The 21,893-nt window shown below is 44.5% G+C and overlaps 1 protein-coding gene and 1 long non-coding RNA gene across 2 annotated transcripts in view; one reads left to right on the top strand and one right to left on the bottom strand.

The window, feature by feature from the left end:
• Positions 1 to 21,893, top strand: part of LOC128894182 (dual specificity protein phosphatase 10) — a 61,504-nt gene that overhangs the window by 22,644 nt on the left and 16,967 nt on the right. The gene's annotated exons all lie outside the window — the stretch shown is intronic.
• LOC128894186 (uncharacterized) lies at positions 19,757 to 21,336 on the bottom strand. Its single transcript, XR_008461477.1, has 3 exons — positions 20,024 to 21,336; positions 19,869 to 19,918; positions 19,757 to 19,785 (listed from the first exon to the last, which is right to left on the bottom strand). It is a non-coding gene; the product is annotated as an uncharacterized LOC128894186 (long non-coding RNA).

The following is a 21,893-nucleotide window of genomic DNA, read 5'->3' as shown; positions in this document are numbered from 1 at the left end:
TGTTTCTCGTCAGTCCATGTTTTAACACTCTTCCTCAAACTGTTCATCCATTGAAAAAGATTAACCATATTGCGCGAGCAGGAAGTCCTAAAATCTGACGTCAGTAGATCATCGATTCGCCACGTTACCTACCAATTACGAAGTAACGAAGTTAAACAGTTTCCCCGCGAAACAAGCCTATCGACTTGGAAATTCTGATCAAATTTATTCGAGTATCACGTAACTTTCACCAGACATCACTAAACATCAATTTCACGAAGAAAATAATTGTCTACTCGACGAGTTAAGACAAAACAAATTCTTGCTTTATTTCCATGGCATCGAGAAATAAATTTCAACGTTCGATCGTTCTCCGAGAATACTTTTATTTCGTTTCGTTTAACGACTTCGTAGCAGTCCCACGTGTTGGACGTCGTTTCCGTCAGAGCTTCAATAGGGAATTATTCTCGCCTCGCGTCAGAGCGACCCGTTTAAATTTGTCTTCGATTTGCGTCACTGGGGTTCGGTTTATTGCCAGTAAAAGCGCAAAAGCTTCCAGTCTGATGGCCAGTCCCGGCGATTATTGTTGCAACGATCGCGGCTTTTTCGAGTCGCCTCGTTCCCGTCCGGGATTCAAAAGTTCCGCTCGGCCCGCGCGCTACGATTATAAATACATCTACGTCTCGAATCATTTCGAGGCCGAGTCGAGGAGGTTATCGACTGTCCACGTCGAAGGATACGGCTTTTTCGTGCGATGACGACCGCCGCAGGACGGTTAAATTAGCGATGAACTAAGCGACGACGCAGAATCTCCTAAAGCACAACAAACTAGGAACGACACGGACGGTTTTTTCGCGTTCTCGACCACGTGGCCCTCTGCACTTTCCCAGGAAATTCAATTCCACTCGATGATTAAGGAAGTAAGGTCTAGGTGATCGTGTCTTCTTCTTTGTTATGCACACCTGAAATTAATCATAACCTTGCGAGATTGTTGAGCAATTCCGAAAGAGATAGTGAAAAATCATGCTGTCGCCTAGACGAAGTAACGACGACGCGGTCTTCGCGACGACGGGAGAGCAAAGTCGGCTAAATTCACCGATGAACTAAGCGACTATAGCCGCGATATCGCTTTGCCCGTCAGATAACGACGCAGCGATTCGAATCGTGTTCGCACGGTGCACGCGCGGCTGCATATGCGTCTTCGTCGGTTGAGAATTATGCAAGCGGCTCTCTGTGTTACATGCGACGTCGCGAATGTGATTAGACCAGCTGTTATGATACCGATTGCTGCGCCGATGAACCGAGAGGCACGTTTCTGTCCATCGTCGTTTCTTCTCTCGAATCTTACAGAAACTTCAAGCAGGTTCTAGGAATGCTCCGTCAGCGGCATTTTCCATTTAGGTTAGGTTTCGATTAGGGCAATGTTTATCATTTGTATTGGAGTATTCAATTATTCTAATAGTCGAGTAATCTAGCCTTACTCGAGTACTCAATCATACTATTAACCTGGAATTCGAATAGTACCCAAGTACTAAGCCTTGTATTTGATTCAATGATCTTTTTATTTATTTATTTTTATTTTAAGCATTCAAACCCTTCTGGATTTATTTTGCTTTAAAGGAATAATACAATCGAATACCATAGTATATAACACGTTAGTAATACCATAAGGATACAATATAATACAAGTAAGTAAAATAACAATGTCCGTCGACACTAAATGTGTAAATTACAATTTTTGAAAAAGGAATTGATACTTATACAAATTTTAACATTAGGCTTCGCTATGAGTGTGTCTATATTAAGAGGTACTTGAAGGCCCCTACTAAGTAGGGAATTCGTTAGTTTACGTCATTGTGCATTATACAATTCGCATTGCTATACTATGTGATCAAGAGTTTCGCATCCCTGGCCACATTTACATTGGCTGTTATTGATAATACCTACCCGCTCCAGCGAGGCAGCTAGGTTATAATGATCGGAACCCATTCTGAATTCAACGATCTACCTGACTATCGAAACTCCGCCCAAAAAATCATCAAGTAGTCCCAGCTCCAATTGGAAAGATCCTCCGCGTTCCACGTACCCCTGGATGGCGTTAAGACCAAGTATACGACTTTTTTCCGCCGTCTCTGCTATTTTCGATCTATTCTGACCAGCTCGAGCATCGCACGCTTCCCGCCACGCTGGTGACTACGCATTAAGGTCAAAGTGGTAGCCAAGTCTCGTAATCCACGCCTGAGTCACCTCTAAATATCCGAAAGGGAGCGAGACCAAGAGTCTCCGAAGGGGGTCCAAGGGGACTTGATGTCTGTCGGTCGCCCGCCCGCTCGATAGCGCGAGCGTTATGCAACCGTGATTTTGACATACGGCCCGTTGGTGCGCTCTGAGCGACGTAAACACGCCGCGGGGTTAATATACACGGTGAGTCATGCCTTCGGAGGAGGAAAGCGCGATTGGACCGAACGGGGACGTTGCACGGTACGCCTTCGTTTGCCAGAAACGACGATAAACTATTCCTTCTGGATTTCTGAGCTCCGAGTTGAAGAAATCGGAGATAATAAGAGGTTATGGAGATATCGACAGGGCCGTCTGCAGTGTCAACAGGGTAATCTGTCTTATCGATCCAGGTTTCTGCATTATCGTACTATGAAACAAAATAAAATGGAAGATCCTCCGACTGAGTAAAAACTCTATGAAGTATAATTTAGAGAGAATTCATTGGCATTAGATCGCAAGATCTTTGGTTCATTCCGATTACGGCGTAATCGGCGAATAAACATAAAAAAACAAAATATACATGTCGAATAACCTCTTCCTTTTCTAAGTCGGTTAAAAATCATGTCGCGCGTTAGGGGAGGTGACCGATTCCCCCAGCTGGTTAATATCGTAACCGTGGAACATCGTTCGCTTTTATTCAGACTCCGTAATCGTGTTCATTGTTGCGGACCCGTGCTATCTACCGCTTCGTCATTTTATCGTGACTTCCGCTACGTTAACGTTGAATTACGTCCTCGCAGAGCCACCCACGGAAAAGGTCGCGCGACCAAACCACGAGGCGGATCGATTCGCCCGATCGAGAACGGTCGCGCACACCCCTCGGTTCAGGGATTATCGTCTGTGAACTATTGATAAACGTTACACGTTATCGCGATGATTACGGCCGTTCAGATCCCGTCGGGGCTGAATTGGTCGACACGAGGCACTACAGATTCGAGCTAATCAAATCTGGAGCGAATTAAAAAGAGAATCGGGGAATCAATTTCAATCTCACAGAATTTGGCAATGTTAGAATTTAGTATGTTTGAAATAATTTAATTACAAAATTTCGTCATTTATTTTCATTTATTCATTTTGCTGTCGAAACAGTTGATTTTAATTATATTTAGTTTCGCGAGATTTAGTTTCTGTATTCGAGTATAGGTAAGAGTAAAAAATTGGAAAAATTGTTTAGTATATCTTTTCAACTTTGAAATTGCGCTCGACTTTCGACTTCGCACCGCGTGATTATCGACAACGGTGTTAATTTTAGAACTTGATTGGAGCACTCGTGTAGGAAGAATTAGAAAATTTGGAATGGCAATGATACTGTTATCTGAATCACGATTTACTTGTATCTGCTGTACGATCGGCCATGTAACGTTGACGGGAGAAATTTGTTTACCCAGAAATTTCGATATGTTGATCAGCTCCATTATCGTAATCGCGGTTTAAATATAACGTTGAGCGGAGACACGCAACGTCTACATTTTCTCCTCTCTCGAATGAAAGAAGAAGCTACTTTCATTCAAGCTTCTCTTCCATGATTCTTCCAAATGAATCTTCTTCGGTGTTCTGGTGAATCACTCGGTCCAATCACGAGTATCTCGCGAGAGCCGTTCGTCCTTCTATCGCGATAAGAGGAAGGACGATGCGTACGTCACGCCAACGAGCGCGTAAATATGCATCGCTCCTTGGCGACAATAATTTATGGAAATTGCATTAGCGAAATCAGCCGATACGTGGCCGCCTCGAGGCACCGGTTCTTCGAATATCGAGACGAGTTTGTTTCTGTAATACGGAAAGTAATTGCGCCGGGGAACACTCGTTGATCAGTGTTCGTCACTTAGGTTAACTGCGTGAATATCTTCATTCAACGTGGACAGAATTTATCGCGCGGAAAATGACGCAAACATTTCAGGGAAAAATACTGGAAAAATTTAACACTCTTAAGAAATTTTCCAGTTATCGCTAGGCTGCGAATGTTCATGCAAATCCATATTTTTACGGATTCAGATTCAGAACACAACATTCACATGAAATGTGTGAAACTGTCCAGTGTGGAAAGAAATTGGAAACAACGGTGACGAATGCCTCGACTGTCGATTCAAACGCCATTATAGTCGGTCACACAATCCAACTAATTCTCTCACGATCTCGTTCTCTCCCGATTGAGGGAACAAAGAGAATAACGCGTCGGTTTTGCACGTGTTGCACGCGTTACACACGGAACACTGCTCGGTAATTCATGCAAATTGCATTTACGTCCAGCGAGCTCGCCTGACCGACGGTTCAACCGAAACCTTTCATTCAGAGGCTCTGCGCGGGTCGCCATTCAGTCGTTTGGTATCGCGAGCCGCGGGAAATCCTTTTGCTTCGTGTTTCTTTGGCTGTCGTTCATTTTTTTATACGTTATTCTCTGTCGTTGATAGCTTGGGGTCAAAGGATTCCAACAGAAAAGTTTTGGGAGAGCCAATAAAAAAAAAGAGTAAAGAGTGGCTTTGACCTGGGATACGTAGGCAAGAATCTTACCCCCCCCCCCCCTAAAAAAATGAAATTTCACTTCTAGGCACTCGAACAGGATCCATCAACTCCGATCATCAGTCAGCGAGTCAAATATTGACCATACACGGGAGTCGTTGAATCATCGCCGAATGAAAAAAAAAAAATAGAAGAATCGCACAGCCGAGGGGTGGCTCTTATTACCCAGATCAGGGCCTATGGGATTCGCCCCTCTCCTCGATAATCGCGGACAGGCTGCGGGCCAAATTGAAAATCGGAAAAGCGTGGAAGCGTGAAGGCCTGCGCGATGGCGTCGACGAGAGCCTTAATGAATTAGTCATCGCTTTTTGAGGACGCTGCCACGGCTGGGGACGAAGGGTACCGTGGGGAAAGGGAGCGGAATGGCTATATTTTGCTTTTGTGCTCTTTTCCCGATCCCTCGCAGCATCCTGAGAGGCCTGTGTCCGGGGAGGTTGGGGGGTGTGAGAGCCACCCTCGAGCCGGCGTCCGAATCGAGGGAGAGACACGGTCCGCGTCATAGAACGCATCTGGATCAGCTGTCGATGACGATTATTATATATGAGTCACCCGTTAGAAGCTCGGTTTAAAGTGTATCAATGACTAACGGTGTGTCCGGGGCACGTTGCCCCGTTCCTCGTGCAACCCTACAGGCGGAACACACATTCGTTCCCTTTGATTCTCGTGGCACCTTCTCTTGCATGTACCCTCCTGCCCCCTCCCCCACCCCCCCCCCCACCCGGTCCCTCGAACTGTCCCTAATTCGTGGGCTTATTCATCGAATGCGTATGACGTGTACGCTTTGTTTCTTCTCCTCCACCCCTTTCCAACCCCTGGCCCTCTTTGGCGCTTGGAATCTCGGAAGCGGGATGAGATTTCGGATTTGGTTGAGTCACTTTTTTGCGATGGGGTTACGGGCCTGTTGGACGTGATTGGCCTCTGGTCATTCATGCTATATTTATACGTACTTGTCGGTCGTATATACAGGGTGGTCCGTGACTGGTGGTACGAACGAGTAGGGGGTGATTCTACGTGAAAAATTGACTCGAAAATGGAGAATAAAACTTTGTTCATATGACGGTCTATTTTTCGAAAAAAATAAGTTTGAAAATTCGTGGTTTAGCTTCAGTTCGACGAATTTTTCTGTCTTACTTCTGAGAGTACTTCTGCGCTTCTTGCAATGTCAACATGATGTGATATCTCTTACATCGATTTCGAAACCCTCAAGATACTTGATAGGTATTGTTTTTCTTCGACAGTTCCACTTCCACTTCTCTAATTGTGGGTACTTTGAACCACAGAACGAATGTGTCAGTGCACCATGCACGCGTGATTCAAAGCCAGGAGCTGCAAAACTGATATAGTCTGTGGGTGATGCATGGTCTTCGTTCCATCTTCTTCGCACATCCCTTTCTTCTTAGCAGACTGCGATACACGGTTGGATAATCTCGGAGAATCTTCCTTAGCGCGCACATCCTCGCAAGGACATTTGAATCGGTCTCTTTTTTTCTCGTGGTGGGCTCTCGTCCGAGTCTAGAGGTCCTTAATCCCCGAGAGGACTCGCGCTAGGAGATGGATTCTAGTCTGACGAGTTTCGCCTGGAAAAGATTGTTTGGGAGATGAAGTGGAATCGCGGAGACATTAGGTCATCTTCTTGGAAATTCTAGGGACGTTGCACATATTTTTCTTTATTGTTCTTCATAGAGACTTCATGAATGCTCTACTGTTTTATTTTGTGTACCCATCACAGCAAAATTATCTGATAAATTTCACCTTGTGATAATCGTGATAATAATGCGTTTAATTTTACTATTTTAGCACCGAGGTCCTCTTATGACTGACTTTCGTTTTGAAGTCTGCGATATACTATTCATAGAAGTTCCTGTTATCGTTGAGGCGGTTTCGTTGTTCCCTGATTCCTCCACAGTTCCGCGAAACGTCGGGTGAAACACCGATGACGCATAACCCCTTCGTTTGTTCGTCATTTATCCTTCGAGGAATTAGTTATCGCGATCTGCTGATAAACAAAGCTGCCTCGGCGATCTCGAGACATTCGAACAAAATAGTTGCCGATAGCCTTCGATCCTTCTGTCAGGAATTAATTAATTTAATAAAAATAATGATGCAGTCATTGAGTCAGAGTTAAATAGAAAGGAAATAGAATAGAAATTTATTTATATCAAACAGGAATTATTCAAACCAACTTGCAAAGGGGTTAGATACATATTGCGTCAGAAGTTCAAACCTGTTATTTGCTGCTTCAATTTACAATGTAAGATCAATTCACTGTCAACAACTTATTATCACTCTCCCAGCGTATGTTGTTTTCTGGATTACGAAATGAAGTCTGTTTCTTCGATGCATTCGCGGTGTGCTAACTTCAGCAAGATGTGTGTGCTTTGCAAATAAAAGTTACGCTGCATCTCGGACGTCATTGGTCGATCTTTTCCTGGATCGCAAGTAGCGGAGGATATTTCTCTCTGGTACGCGCTTGTCCAGGATATATTGCCTATCTTCCTTTACGGTTGCTGGTTGTTGAGGACTTTATCGACCCACGAAATCTTCAACATCCTCCGTGTAGCCGGGTTTCGAAAGCCAAGAGTTTATTCATCGTCGAATATTTCAGCATGCATCCTTCTGTGCATCATCAGTGACTCTCATTCAAAAAAAGATATTCATTTAATAAAACAGAAATTTTTAAGGGACCCGTGTCTTGACACGAGTCTTTCCTTTTCTAAAAAAGTTCATTGCATTTTCATTTAATTGTCGAGGTTCGTTATGAGAACAGCCTAACAATGAGGTGTTTTAGAAGTGTCTTCGTCCAAGTCCTTTGGTTCTCCCGTGGGAAGTGTAGACAACGAGGAAAGCAGAAGCTCCGTGACGCATCCTTTGGTAATTCGTGGCACGTTGAGATGCGAACCCGTGGCACCATTGAATCGTTTTCTGGCTGCCTACTCGAGGATTCGGTACTCGCGACTCGTGGAGAACGAGGATGACGTGCGCGTCGCGGCGCGTGCCTACTACGCGGATAGAGTTCTCCAAATCGACTCCCGTTTCGATTCATTTGAAATTCCCCCTCCGATAGCAAGGTCGTTTTCGAGAACTTTCTCAACGTCTTGTTTACATTTCATCGCTTTCTCACTGCGCTGTTAGATTCCATATGGGTTGCTTCATTTTTTCTACATTTTAAATGAGGAAGAACTTTAGGCAATTTTAATTTATCGTAATGAAAGTTTTCATTGTAATTTTTAGACTCGTCTTCAGAAAACATAATCAGTACTCGAATTATAACGATGATTAATCCTGATATGTGCCTCACTATGTCCACGCCGTATTTTTGAATCGCCTGAGTCAATTCATTCGCGATAACTATAGGGGTCTTAGTTATTTGCCTGACTTTACTTTTTTCCCCCGCTCGAGCCATCATTCTTATCATTTTTTTTCGCAATATTCAGTCAGAGCGTGACTGTACAGCGTTCTATTTCTCTCTATCGTGGTAGCCTACTCTTGGATCGACACAATTATCCTCGAGAGATTAGCAATCGCCTTTATTGCTCGGATATTCTATGCTGGATTGTTTTTTACTCGTTCTCATTTCCCTCGTGGCTGGATATGGGGAAAAGTGTAGTGGACTGTGACGCATCGTTCGATTATTCGCGCGTGATGCGATGCACAATCAATCACTCACTGAATGTCTATAGCGTATATCAGTTCTTTACTTTTATTTAACGAATAGCAAATTAAATGTTGTCTGTCTTTTATTCGTGATTAGATTACATGTGTAATTACAATCTCAAAGTAGCACTGTTTCGGCGAGGATATTAGGCGCACCCCGCTTAGATGACTCACAAGTGACACTGTTCCCTCGGCTTCGCGGCGCAAAATGCGCGGGAACAATGCGACGCAACGACCAGCGGACGATGGCCCCGTGGAATCGCGTTTTCTAATCCGCGCACTCTGTTCTCCTGTCGTGCCAGGGCCCGTCAAACCGTCGAATCATGGAGGTGCCTCGACGCTTACTTTCTCTCTGACTCACCCGGAGCACGAGGTTCCTCGTCGCGGCTCGATCCACTTGTTCCAGACGGGCCTGGAACGATCCTTTCCATTCCTGGACCAAGGATCGTCCGAACCATAAAATCCCCATACTTATTCGACTCTAGGTAACATAGTTCTCAGTTGAGTACGCTAAAAGCTTAGTATTAAGGATTAGTATTCAAGAATTATGTTAAGAGAGCCCCCCATATATCTTCTGCACTAATCATCATATTTTTATGAAAATTGCCAGAGATATTCTTCGAAGCTTCCACTTTTGATACACCTACGAGATATTTATATTGGACGGTCAGTATCGTCGGAAAAAATTGCCAAAGATGACCAATAATTTCTGCCCGATTGTTCCCCTTAAGTGGCACGTTTTTGGCAGCAGTCCCCAACTTGCGGTGATGCATACCGTGTGTGCCGTTGACAGGATTATTTACGATGTTTCCGAAGGACCATTCTTCGACTGCCATTTGGAAAGCGTCCCTCCTGAGAATACTCGGAGAACTCTTTTGCAATTTCTCGGTCGGAACAGGCGCGATCGAGCGCGTTGCACCGGAATGGGCTTCGCTCCTCCGTCCACTCGACAGAAACATTTCCGTTCTGCTCTAATTCCGCTACTTTCACCCGACATCGATTTAAAAAACTCGGCTCGTTGGTGTCGCAGCAGCGGGATCGATGCGACAGAAATCGCGACGGTCCACTGGTCGACAGATCGACCAAATCTGGTTCCTTGCATTTCAGACGCGACTATCGAGGCACCCTGTGTACAGAAACTTGTTTTTATTATGTTCTTTATTTCGTTAGGGACACTACAATTTAAGAAAACACCCAGAGCGATCAAATTTGGTCACCCCACCTCAATAAGCATGCGATCGTGATCCGCCAACTTTTATTTATAAAAATGAGCAGTTTCGTTCAATCCACGGACAGGAATGATAAATCGCCGCGAGGATCGAAGGATCAACAGACGAGGCGTGATGATTTATCGCGACTAGTGCGATTAAACGTCCCCTCCTGCCCCGCGGAAGCTGGCCACCTTCGGGTCTAATTTTGGCGAACCGGTGACCGGCGGCGTCGAAGCACGAATATCTAAACCGACCGCGAATAACGAGGGACACATTTTTCACAAGGTGTCCGAGCGTGGACGTCGTGCCAGATTCGTCAGCGAGGCTCGATTTAGCCGGCTTGGCGGGCATTAATGAGCAGTGAGGTCATCGTCTCGATGCTGCCAAATAAAACGGAGAGACCGCCGACTCCGCTCGACCTTCCCTCGAATGTCGTTTCCGCGGAATTATGGGAACGGGACATCATTTTCACCTGTTTTTCATTTTAGGAAAATTTCTTTTAGCAACGGAGTCAATTAATTCATTAATTTGTTAGTCTTCCTGTCAATTGTTCCAGTAACAATGATTAGGAATTTCATATAAGCAGGTAATGATAAAAATAATGATAATGAACGTCCCTGCAACACGTGGTGCGCGAAGTGCACCTATCAGACAGCCAGGGATAGAAAGAAGAGAGCGTGGCAAAAAGAAGCGTGGCGAACGCTGCACACGCGTCCTCGTCGTTCGTCTTTCGTCTCCCATTCGGCCACTTTGGGAACGAGGAGTGAATCATCCGGACTGGGATGAAGCGGATGAAAGAAGCCGTCGCTCGAAACACCCGTCAGCTGGTGCACGGGGTCGACGAACGCCGTTTTATTTCGCGACGCTGCCCCGGAGACTCGAGACGCTCTGGGACACCTTTGTCTCAGGCGAGGTCGCGAGATATTTTGAGGGAAATTACTTTTCTTCCTGGAAAAGTGACGCTTTGGTTGCTGGAGGACACTGAAGATGGTCGGTTGGAAGTTGATCCAGATTTGGTCTCTCGTAGTTTGAACAGATCGAACAGGTTGTCTCAGAGAGATCGTAGAGTCTATCGAAGGGCTGGCTTATTCGGTATATTATTCATCCAAGCTAGGGTATTATTCAGCAGCTGAAGTGTAGTGAGTTGTCAACTGCTTGTATGATCATGTATCCTAAAGTTTATGTTCAGAACAAGCATCCATCTTGCTCCCACTCAAACCATAAGAGATTACTCCAGATTAAAATTATTCAGTGTCTGTCTGTATGCCTATAGAAGGTTATGCTCAATCCAGTAGGATATCGAAGTTCGTAAGCATCCATCCATGAGTCAACTCGCGGTAGGACGATAACTCGATCGCGATTGTTATGCGGCTGGAGTAGAGCCGTCTTTGTCATCGTGCGATGTTGACGATTTTGGAAAGATGATATCATTGCAGAAACAATTTTTCTCACCGGCGGAACGGGTCTTTTTAATAACAGAAAGCATCGGACGTCCTCCGTGTCAATAAACGAGTACAGCCGACGTGAGTCACCGTCCACTCGTTCCTTCTTCGTGAAGTCACTCCGCTTGCAAACAATTTCTCCTGATCGTGAACCGTGGACAATGAGCGCCGCGCGGTGACTTCAGACGTCGATAGACAATGCGTACCTTAACTTTCGACGACAGACAGTAGTGTACGTAGAAAGTAATTTAGAAGTCGATTAAGTATGTTTAAACAGTGACACTGTTGGTTCCAATCACGGCGAATCCAAAGGAATTTTATTTTTCAGACAGTGGAAAAATGAGCGATATACATACTCGGAAGGTTCCAATAGCGCAGCAGGTGGAGTGCTTGGCTGTGATCAAAGGGATCCCTCGAGTTCAAATCTCTGTGTGGCCCAATTTGGTTTCTTCAATGAAAAAGCTGCCCATCATACCGAGTAAATGAAAACTAATAATTCAAGTCCCACGATTCCCCAGCGTCCTCACAAAGGACAAACAAACGCCTTCGAGAAAAATGGCGATCGGAATCGAGAATCTTTCAAGGAGGCCGGGTTTCCGATTGTGCTCAGGTGCGAGGTGACAACAGGTAGCGGCGAGTGCGTTTAGAAGAAGACCGGATTGATTGAAAGTGTTGAGGAAGAGAAGGGGGGTCGAAGGGGGATATACACGTTGTTCGACAATGAACGGAGAGCCCGAGATGCCGTTGGAATGCCGTTCATTGGCAGACCTGCACGAGAAACGACGAAGAGGGCAGGAGGGAAAGGGCGGTCACAATGCGGGTTGCTTTCCTCGCGTGGCCTTCACACCTTCACCTCGTCTCACCTCACGCTTGGCCACGCCAGCACATGGCGCCCGATTTCCACATCCTAACGCGTTAGAAGCTTGTCTATCGGAGACTCTCTCGGCAAATTCTTTTTCTCTACATGCAAAGAAACTTTGAGTTTCGACTTCCAAAGTTCTTCATCCAACCATTTTTGCTCACCCACCAACCCACAAAGTGATCCAAGGTTATTAAGAGTTTGAAATCCCCCAGCCACAATCTTTCTATTTCCTTCCTTTATGAGATGAAACGCAACTAAGAAATATGACTTCGTTCTGCTCCGTAATCTGCGCGTAATACCAGGTTTTCTGGTGGTAAACGGGAAATTCAGAAGTCGTTAAGCGGAGTTACCGATACGATCGCGTGTATTTAGCCAGGAAGAAAATAAAGCCAAGTCGTTAAAGACTGGAAACACCATGGTGTCGAGGCGAGGCGTGAATCTCACGCCCAAAGTGAGAACCGAAGAAGTAATTTACTGCTGACGGTTAAGTAACCTACGGGTGTGGTGTCGCGAAGCTTGATTGCTCGAACGAGAGGCAACGGTTCGTCGGGAATCTCGATGATTTCGTCGTAAAATCTCTACCCACGGTCGCAGGGGTCGGGCTCGTTACGTCTGGCCGATGTGAAAATCTAAACGAGGCTTCTGTTACACAACGAATCGCGAGCACAGAACCGTCATTCTCATCTCGTGGCTGAAAGTGTCTAATTTTAGTAACTGAGGTAATTGACGCGCGGCACAGATACGCTAATATTAATCGTGGATACTTTACCAATAGCCACTTTTACGAGGCGACAGTTTTATTATTTTATTACTCCAAGGTTATTAGAATAGCGAGCCACGGTTAAAAGTTATTGTCCTTTGTCGCTAACTCCATTTTTCTTTTCTGTTTCAGGTAAGTCCCACCGAGGTAGCATAGACGAACCCATAGCTATTGACTAAGGAAACCCACAGCAGGTATTTATCAGAATCATGAATTTAAACCTGAATCTGAAAGGAAAAGACATTTATTTATTTTCTTTTTTAATCTCACTCCTTTCGATGATCAAGTGTACTAGTATTTTTTTTTTTCTTCGAGATTATATGTATGTCATGGCTTAAGTGGTCGCGAGACACGTCGATTGTCGTCGCAGCTTCTAGTACGACACTTCGTATACAATGAACGACGTGTGTACGAGTCCTATAAGTGATACGCTGACACTTTAATTTGTCATCAATCTCGTCACTTTATACAGTGGATGGCATCGAGGCATCCGATGGAAAAAATCGTTCCCAATCCGGTTTCTTCGAGAAATCGCAACTGGCGACATTGAAAGCGATAATATCCCGTTGCGTGTCGTTTAGAAATCGTTGCCGCGATTGCGATATTGTGAATGCAGTACGCGCAGATTTTACGATCGGGATCGAGTCTTTCCTGCGGAGACTGACGACAGAGACAGGCAATAATCTTACCTAAATTCAAATCACAAACTGCAGTGGAATTATAAAAAAAATTGTTCATGTAGATTTCAGAATGTAGAAAAAAGTTTATTTGTATAGTACAATTAACAATCGCGTATTAATTTATCTGAATAACTTTTAATTAGTTTTAACGTTTAATTAGTTTGATGCTGCGAATAAACCGCTGTGCTTCTTCTTCATACGTTGCCTCTTACTCGAATAAAATTCTGCTTCATCTCTGGTTAACGATCGTCGTAACTAAACACATTGTGTAAATTAATCGCACGTAAATCAGTCTCATAAAAGCGTCGCCTCTGGAATTTTTCTCGAAATGCTGCAGTCGCAACCACGTTACATAAACAAGCGGTTTACGATCGATCATGGTATCCCGTTTCCGCGACTTTTCCTACCGGAGTGACGCTATCGGCGTGCAATCGACTAGGAGGAGTCGATCGTGCTCGAACCATCGTGGAAGGCTCGAAATTACTTGTTTTACCATGTTTCCGAAAAGATCTTTGAGACGAGATAAAAATATTTAAATGGTCGTAAAGTTTATCGCAACTTTTAAGCAACTCGGTTTGTAGTTTGTATAGCATTATTGAAATATTTATTACAAAGGGTATTTGAATAGTATCAGAATTGCCAACTACTCGAATAAATAAGAGTTCTAATGGCGTTTGAGTGCATAAAGCCTCAACAAGTGGTGTCTGAGCTCTGTTCGTAACGCTTTTCCTGGGGATTAATCGTCAGTTCCGTGTAGTTGGTGCCATAATAGGGTTAGTCGAACGTAGGCAGATATTTTACGAAGGAATCAAGTCGATCCTGAGCCACTCGCGTTTGCATCACGCAGAGTACCAGGCGACAATGGTTGCATTACCAAGGACAGGTGAAAGGAATAGATAAACGTGCACTTTGATCTTTGCAAAATCGCGGATCTCGATCTAAGAAGCACAAAGTCTTCCATTTTTTCCCTACCCTTTCGTAACTGCGTGATATTGCACCATAAAGATTTCGATTGACAAATGGACAAGTATGAGGATCCCATCTTTAATAACAAATCAATTATAAACGAATAAATAGTATATTTTCACCTTTTTTTCCATCCAAGCTTCTAATACTTTTGCCTCAGCGCTCGTTGTGGATCGCAGTAAATAATTCCGGATGCGTCGATCACAAAATTGAACGCCAGTTGCGATTTCACACCTGACAACATAAATCATCATTTCGAACGGCGTGGCCAACTTAAATTTCATCGAACGATCCCGCTCGCACCGTCAATTTTCTCTGCGGCAATCGCGTAGATCGTACTTATTGTTAGTCACGGCGCTTTACGACGCATTGTGCGAAACTGCGCCAAACGATAAACCGTTTAGCGCGTAAATAAACGCGGTTCGTTCTGACGGCTATACGGGACGAAGCCTTAAAGTTAATTACGATAACGTGCACGCGCGTTCGAGAGTCTTGCATCGCGCCGCTAATATACACGCAGAGAACACGTAGCGTCCACGATATAGCAATTGCGACAGTACTGCCCTGCGCTAAATTACTGCGGGCATTTTTACGAGCCGTTTATGTCTTTTCGGAGAATCGTAACTCGTGACCTGTGTAACAGGCACAGGGATCTACCGTGTTCATCATTGCTGGATCATGGTTTCCATTTATTGTAGAATTTTCTTCGTAGAAATTGTTGTATTTATTTTTGGGGGAGGAGGTTAGGGGGTTGTTCATTATAATTGAGACGTATCTGCTGAAATTTGTAGGAGAATAGGAAGAAGGGAGCTTAAATGGACGGAGTTCAGGGAATTGCTGCTTTACGACTTAATCTTGACAGCGCTTTAACATGACGTTATCCAATGGAGAAGTCGTGAATCATTGTTAAATTTCTCGCAGGTCATCGGTGAATTATTTATGAGTCACTCGTGAATCATCCGTGATTTACTTGTGGGCCATATATGAATTACTTCTGGGTCACCTGTTAATTACTTACAAAAATATATACATATAAACCCAAAACAATCCACACATCAGCATGCAATCACAAAATACATCCAAAAACGCTATCGTCTAACCCTGTTACCTCTTCTCCGCGCTAATTATTCATGACCAAACCGTGCTACCATACTTGCAGCGTGTGTCAGTACTCAATCAACGTCAGAATCGAGACACTATGCGAATCAGTCTCGTATGTTTGCTCTGGCACGCGTTCGTACGCAGCTCGAGCGTTTCCACGAGAGAACGTATGCCGCGTCGAACGCATTAACTTCCTCGTATTCCACTTGGCCGTATCGATTGTTCCCTACATGCGGGTACACGGCCGAGTCGATCCGTAAACAAGCTACTGCAGGTACCAATCAGTGGTGCGGGTGCGAGCGCACATAAATCATGGCTCCCGGGGGATTTCCGGAAAGCCCTCGCCACTAGGGTGTTCGTGTAACTCCTTCGTTTTTCTCTAGGGAGTTTCAGCCGTAATTGGGGCCCAACTGATAAGCGGACCGGACACTCCGTAGGCAGAGGCGGTATTAATAAGAATTTGAACGCGAGATAAGGCTTTACAGACCGTTTGAAGGGAGAGGATAGCGCGAGGATTCCTGGAATTGCTGTAGGGGATCGGAATTCCTCGAACGAAGGGATTTTTAGAGTTAAACATAAGGGTTCGGGGAACGGATAAAGTTTATTCTTAGATTTCTTGGTCGATTTTACTGCTATTTTCTTTCTCTGGAAAGCATTTAACACGTTGGCTGCCAGACTGAAACCCGTGAAAATTTCTACCAAGTTAAAACTTTGTCTCGAAACTAATTGAAAACGATCGTCTGCCCTCTCACTTGACTACGTAAGGGTTACTTCATTTGCATAGTCGCTTCTGCGTTATCACCCGATGAGGGCACCACGTACGCCACTGATGATAAAACGCGCAATACAAAATTTGCCTCGTGAGTCATCGTTTGGATTTCCACGCGAGGCGTTCGTGTTTCCTTTGACCGTTGGCATTCGCTTGCTCCGATCAAACAAAAATGACTCCATCGGCGTTGCACGCGTCCGACATCGGCGACGAATCAATTATGCACCTGAGATTCAGCCGTGGTCGCATTAGTGACTCAAATACCACCATAAATAGTGTCGTAATTGACAGCCACGCGTAGCAACGGAAAACGTATATCATCGTGGGGCAACGTCGCCTCAACGTCGCTTGGAAGAATGCGAGAGCTGTCAATGCAAATTCCAGGTGACCGCGATCGCGCTTTATTTCCTACAAATATTTGACGAATTACTCATTCGCGGACGCAAGCGCCAGCTACGCGTTCGAAAAAGCCGCTGATACGCGGGCAAATAGAGACGGATGAAATTGTAAGTGGCTAGGTTTGGTAGAATTGTGTGATGTATGAATAATTTGGAGTTATACTCGAGTATTCGAACTAATATTATTCATCTATTCAGGCATTCAATTAATGTCTAAATACGTGAGTATTGGAATACTGTTTAAATACTTGAAATACTGTAGCACGCTTAAACATCACCTTACACTATCACGATACACTATAACCCAAATTTTAGAGACATTGAAGTAGCTGCTCCAAGAATTGTCAGACTTGACCCACGTACGAAAGTACCTAGTTTCCACGACGTCGACTCCAGAATCGCGACTTCGCTCAACAGAGTGGAATTCTCAGGTACGAGCGCAGCCAATCCGTGCAAATGAAATCAGGGTCGCGGGGTTATTAGCGCGAAATGAATCAGAGTCGTGCGTGCACGCGGAAAGAATGCGGGAACGACGCGACGCGGGCTAAAGCGTCGTGGCGCGCGTCCTTCGAGACCCGTAGTCGTTTCCTACTATGATCCCTGCTGACTCAGACTACCGCGCCGGCATGATTCTCTGAGTTATTCGTGGCACGAGCACAGACAGCATGGACCGCTCGAATAAATCGCTAAATCCATTCGAACCGTCTCCTCTTCCCAATATCAGACATCCTCTGCATTCTGGATAAAGATAATTATTGGAATTGAAAATCTTTAGGATTTACCAATACTATCCTAATTAATTTTTTCCAACACCTCACTCTCAGAATTCATTTATTTATTTTCCAATGAAAACGCTTGTCACCTATATGTGGATGACATGGCGATCAACGTGTTAAGTAAGAAGTGGAAGGAGCTTGAAATTTAAATCTCACATAATCCCACCCCACCCCCCACCCCACCATCAGTGATATCCGTTTTACTACGTACTCCATCATGTTCATTTTCACGTAATACATAAACTTCGCTGACAGTCTTATCTATGCTCGACAATGAGTCCCTCGATCGAGGAACGTAGGAATGCTTTCAATGAATAATAACGAGCAGGATCAGCGCGTTATCGATCGACGCGAGTTATCGGTTCTTACGTGTACCAGTGTTCTCGGAAATTTAGCAAGATTTTCCTCGGAGAATAGAACTCGCGTTATCGCCGAGCGTTATCATTTTTCCTTTTTTTTCTTCTCTTTTTTCTCGTTTTTTTCTTTTTTTTTTTTTTTTTATCAGAACAGTTTGTCGATGTTCTCGACCTATTCTTATCAGGCCTGGGCGTCCGTACTTTTTCATTCTCAATCGGGGTGACTAAACAGTCGCGTATCGAGCATGGCACCTGAATGATAAGTGTCGCGATAAATAGTCCGATAAGTCGCGCGGTCGACTAACCGATGAATAGCCAAAAACCGTGTCCGTCGGGGGAATACTAATTTCACTGCTCGCACACCTGCCCCTCTATCTCTAAACGGGTCCCCTTAAACTTTTAGGTCGCTCCTCGCCAACTGCTCCATTATTATGCGTACTGGTGCAAATCGTTCTCGAGATTCCCAGATCTTTTTACGAGGTGGAATTCTCTGATTTCGAGTGACATTGTTCAGTTTGTCTCGAGAGTTAAATTTTCTACCATTTTTTAAATAGCAACCCTTGTCTTGACTCTTTTGGCAATTCTCAATTTCAATTTGCTATTCTCAAACCCCCGACCACCGACAGTAATTTTGTATTATAAAAGGGTTTCCTATTAAAAAAAAAAAGCTCACGAGGGTCCCCCAGGAAGGGTGGGAGGGGTGGATCATCGGTCAGAAAATTGAAAGACTGACTCACTACCGATGCTCGCCGCCAGCTCATACGGTTCCATTCTCTTCATCCTCTCCCTCGTTATCCCTTCGTCATTTTTACCCCTGCCGGAGTTCTTTATCCGGGCATCATCGCGTCGCGACGCCTGGCATTGTGCAATCGGCCCGAAACGAATTAAACGTCGCGTCCTGTGCTCCCAGCGTCCACTTTCGGTAGGAATAATAAGAGAAGCGTCGAAAAATAGCTAGGAGGAAGGGTGGAATCGATGATCGTGGGCGAAAAGGAGGACGCGTCGCGACCCCTGGCTCGTTGAACGTTAATTGCAACGATAATTCCGTTTGATCGACGAACTGTGAGGAACGCGATTACTATGGCGGACCTAGAGGAGTCTTGGTAGCGATCGTTCGAAAGGCGAATTTCCTGAACATTGGTTTCGGAGTAATTCTCCATGATCGATGACTTGGGATGAGGTGACGATGGCTGCCCCTCTAATTCAGGGGATTTTTTTATTTACTTTCATAATTAATGGATTGAAATCTAATTTTTTATGGAATTTAATTACAACGCTAAGCTTTAAGTTGGAGGCTCGTACTTACTTTGATAAGTTAGATGTAAATTGAATTTCTATAAAAATTCCTAAATTGTGACACGTTCGGACACAAATGATTTAATTAAAAGAAGGAAAATTAAATCGCACAGTAGTGATAGAAGAAAGGTGAATTACATGAAAAGGCACATTGTATCATCCTACTATTCCATCATAGCACTTATTAAATTATACGACGGTTGCATTTTTCTACTAATCTTTAAAAAAATTAGATACTTTAACATTTCGTTGGCGGCGTGGTATCGTTATTGGCTGGATCGTCGTTCGCATAGAGGGATCGTTGTTCGAGAGAAACGCTGGCCGTGTTTGCGCGATCGCATGAGTCATGGTTGCGTTATAGCTTTGCGAGACGTCGAACGGACTTTCGAGTGGACTTTACGAGTTACACGCTTCGTGATCCACCTTGATACTCGGAGCTTTCGTCTCCTCCTCGAAAGTCTTTTCATTGTGAAACGACGATATTTGTTTACCGGTGCCTGTGCAAATTGAAGCCTCTCCATTAAGGTACATGAATCAGGTGGAAAGAATTTTCTACGATACTTAATTCATAGGATTCAGTTTAAAGGATAATGAAAACAAATGCGTTTACTTGAGAACTCGAGATGATTCAAGTCCATCTTTTCCTTCTATCTTAATGAATTCGAGCAAGACTTCTCTTATCTCATCAGATTCATATATTCCTCTTCTTCTACAGACTATCTCTACAGACTCCTTCTAAAACATTCAAACATACCTCTTCGTTTCATCTCATGAGACATAGTACCATAGTATACATCCAATGTCAGCGCTAGACCTACCATGACAGTCACCTGAACCTCGCGTATATCTCCCTGCTTCACCATTTCCCCTGAAATGATACCCCAGCTCTACAATCTCGTATACGAGTAGCATAATAGTTATGCATTGCCTAGGCAATGTGTTAACAAAACACCAAATAATCCCATCCACGCACGTTCCCATTCCCCCTCATCGTCTAATCCACTTCTGACTCCCTAAAAATGCTCCAGTTTCACGATAGCTGGACCCTGCAAGTCAGCCTGTCGTCCCTCGCCCGCATTTCCAATAAATATTCTACGGAGGACACAAATATTACGTATGCCCGGCGCGTGTTTCTCGTTAAGTGATTCATTCATGCCGGAATCCTTCGTGACGCGTTCCACGCGTGTATCCGTGGACGCTGCTATACGAATTCCCGTCAACAGAAGGACGAATCATTAGGCGAGCTGCGTGGCAGGTGGCTGCTATCGTCTTCCTTGTCCGCATCTCTCATCCGTCGCGTTTCCCTTCGGGAAGCGACGCCACATTACAGAGATGGTAGAAGGGAAATACTTGTACGAACCCGTGCGTCGCTTCTGTTTTCCTGCTTTGTAAACATCGTTTAAACGGTCACTGGGGTGGCGAAGCAGCACGTGTCGGCATCTTCGGGAAACAGGGACTCCCTACAGGCAGCCAACCCTTTTCGATTCAGAGCTTCCTGGCAGCCAATCGCTGGAAATTAATCAGAAGTATTACGACGACGGTGTAAAACGACACCTGCGACTGGGGCAGCGAACCCTAGGTAGAACAGGTCGGGGGAGTGGTTGAGACTTGCTTCAAAGGGGGTAGGTTGGAATTTTGGGGGATTCGTTCGAGTATCAATTTATTGGGATGTTTGGGATTACTAGAGGGGGGGGGGGGGGGGGATTTGGAGTCTGGATGGCTTGGAGAGGTATTGTTTGGGACTTCTTGTATTCCTCGTATATTTAAATTCAGGTGATTTTTAAAAGTACAGTGGTCAGGTGTTTCGAATCCTTGTAATTTCCGTTTCCAATTTCTGTTTTTTTTTTATTTTTACTTATAAAGGATGCACTAGTCCAAAATTAATTTAGGTACATCAATCTCACTTAAAAAAGGATAACGTCGTTTAGCGTAGGCTCGTTACCACTCGCAGCAGGGGGGATCGAAGTGAAATGGAGCACCGTGTAACTTCGCAAAGATCGATGAGTCACTGTATTTAAGGACACGGCTCGTTTCCCCATTTTCCATCGCGTCAGTGAGTCACCAAATGTTGAACAAAGATTAATCAGAGATTAACGGGAGATCCGTATTATCGGAGGCGTCAACGTATAAACAATTTTTATCGCTAAATAATGGGTCGCCCGACTGAGCGACGCTATTATTGCAAACCGCGAAAAAAAATGCGAAAGAGCATGACTAACGCCAGAGATAAATGTAGAAATATCGCGGCGCTTGGAAAACCGCGTATCGATAACGAGTGTTTCGTTAAAAAAAACGCCAACGACGCTCGTGGCATTCTATCGCCCTTTGGATCGATTCGCAATCTCGCGTATCGATTCGTCACGTTGAGAATTACTTGACAGACAGGTGTTGTAAATAATTTGTCGAAGGAAAGGGAGCGTAAGAAATTAAATAATGGAGAAGATAATTTCGAGGGAAAAGGGTTGAGTAACTGAACTCCAGATTCATTCTTCTCGCGCACCAATAATCAAATGTATTCTTTAAATAGCCATGATCAATTCTAAATTATGTTTCCCTGTAGAATAAACGTTCCTGAATTGTTGTTATTGCAGTCACACTTTCCTGTCTTCTATCGTGGCTAATTTAATAATACTAGAATGTATCGTTTAATTCCTGCTCGCAATACAGGAGAATTTATCGTTCGTTAAGTAGTTTATTAATATGTGTCCCGCGAATGAAATTGGCACCGTTAGGCGTGCGGGACATAAAACATTCGAAACAACAGCGCGACAGGAAATTGTTTCCTGCGCTGCCAACCAGTTTCGAGTCATTGTCGCGCTGACCATAAACACTCCTAACTAGAC

The sequence above is a fragment of the Hylaeus anthracinus genome, unplaced genomic scaffold (assembly GCF_026225885.1).
Source record: "Hylaeus anthracinus isolate JK02 unplaced genomic scaffold, UHH_iyHylAnth1.0_haploid 3, whole genome shotgun sequence".
Lineage (NCBI taxonomy): Eukaryota > Metazoa > Arthropoda > Insecta > Hymenoptera > Colletidae > Hylaeus > Hylaeus anthracinus.
The sequence above is the reverse complement of the archived record's forward strand: the minus strand, read 5'-3'. Positions and strand labels throughout refer to the sequence as shown.